This window comes from Gadus macrocephalus, chromosome 3, assembly GCF_031168955.1.
Source record: "Gadus macrocephalus chromosome 3, ASM3116895v1".
Classification (NCBI taxonomy): Eukaryota; Metazoa; Chordata; class Actinopteri; order Gadiformes; family Gadidae; genus Gadus; species Gadus macrocephalus.
The window spans coordinates 21,955,838-21,958,205 of record NC_082384.1 but is presented as its reverse complement, the minus strand read 5'-3'; positions in this window follow the sequence as shown (position 1 = coordinate 21,958,205).

Below are 2,368 nucleotides of genomic sequence, written 5' to 3'. Positions count from 1 at the left end.
GATATCTTAGATGCATTAATAGAAACCTACAAACATACATCCATAAACATAATATGTAAAATATGAATTCATAACATCACCAAAAAAGCAACACCAAAAGTGAGTCACGAGCGACTTGATTCATTCCTGGGATCGTGGCTGTGTTCATGATGCCGGGAGCTTGGGAAACCGCGCTGTAGGGGACCGGGGAGTCATTAGGGTGTTAAATGGGGACGTCAGAGAGAGGAGAGTGAGCACCCTATCTCATACTACCATGTCCCACCTTACACCCCCCCCGTCTGCCGCTCCACAGATGGCTGACTCTTTTAATGGGATACGAAAGTGTTTTCATTCATTTCGTGGCCTTTTTTCCTCGTTGCTGGTGTGAACTATGAATTTGAAACGGTCAAACTCGGAGCGTGGATTAGATTCCTTATTGGTGAGCCCACGGCTGGTACGACTGTAACGGTTTGTTCGGGTCTGTTGTCTTACACATGGGAAGGTTCGACACATGGTGGTTTGCATTGTACAGTTATTTGTATTCTGGTCTCTAGGCTAGTGCAGTCAAGTCTAGTTTGTTCTGCGCTGCTCAGTTCTCCTCTGCTCTCCTCTCCTCTGCTCTGCTCAGTTCCATTTCAATCTATCATACTGCAATCATTTCCAACACATCCCATTCCACCCTACTGTCTGCCCTCGTCTATCCATGTCTTTTCACAGGTCGTCTATAGAGTAAAGTAACTTCATGTTCCCGTCGTTTTATCATTTGTTCGGTATTATTAAGTGTTCCTCGGCATGGTCAGTGTGTATTTACTTGACTAGTTGGTCCGTGTGTATGTACTTGACTAGTTGGTAAGTGTGTATTTACTTGACTGGTTAGTCAGTGTGTATTTACTTGACTGGTTGGTCAGTGTGTATTTACTTGACTGGTTGTGTCTACACTGGTGCACTGCCCATGCCTAAATCGAACCATAATTACTGTTGTGTATTACACCTGTGTTCTTGCTACTGGGGAAAAGGGCCCATATACCGTTCATTTGTTTTCTATTCAGACTCCATATCCAACAGCTTGGATCGTCGTCGTTGATGTGATTCATCAGAATCCACCCCGCTAGGCTGTATGATGATCAATCAGCTGCAAATAATATCATTACATTACACATGAACGGCAGCCTGTATGCACGTGGAAGGTGCCTGCGCATGATTGCATTCACATCTCCAGCGTGTGGAGATGGAGAAGGACGTCTGTGAAGAATTATGCCGTCGCAGATCCTTCTCGGATGACTGATGCTGCCCTGGGACGCTTCCTGATAAGGAGTCTCGAATATCCCGTCTTCTGCCCACCCGACAAACCAAGCATCGCGCAGCACCGTCTGTCTCTGAGCTGAGGGATGTGACCATATGGTCGTACATACATCCATGCACGTCGGCATGCACGCACACATACAAGCACGCACGCACGCACGCACGCGGCGCAGGCAAACACACATCCTTTCATTGTTATCCAAACATCCCATCATTTTCGACTTCATTAATCGAGTTAGTCTGGAGCAGTCCATTTCCACTACGCACGTCTTCAAAGAGCACAGCGGAGGTTGAGACGCTCGATCAATACTAAATTGATTACATAGTTTCAAGTTAATAGAAGGATGTACACACACACACACACACACACACACACACACACACACACACACACACACACACACACACACACACACACACACACACACACACACACACACACACACACAAACACACACGCCTATAATCACGCACAGTCAATCAATGCTAAATCAATCGCATAATATCTAGCTGGATATAACATAACATAACAACACACAAACAAAGTCATCACACACAATCATTTAAACACAAGAGAGCACGTCTACACACACAAACGCGCGCTCACACACACACACACACACACACACACACACACACACACACACACACACACACACACACACACACACACACACACACACACACATACACACACAGATTCTTGCCCTCGAGACATCGAGGCTTCATGTACTTGAGTCTTGAATGATGGGAACCTGTGACATGACCGGCCTTCTAGCATTCCATGAAGAAGCCATGTGTTTCAGGAAGAAGCCACATGATGCTACAGCTGCCCTCGTGGTTTCACCCAAGAATGATAACAACGATCATTTGGAGGGAGGCGAATACACACAGTAGGATACACACACACACACACCCAGCGACGATGAAACCAATTCCCACAATGTCAAAACTTTCCATCAACAAAAAGATATCAAAATACTGAAACGACTTAGTATGCGAGAGGTCAAAGTGTCAACGTATACCACAGTGTCACCCAATTATACCGCAGCTGTGCGACCGTGCCTCCATGCAAAATGTATCCATC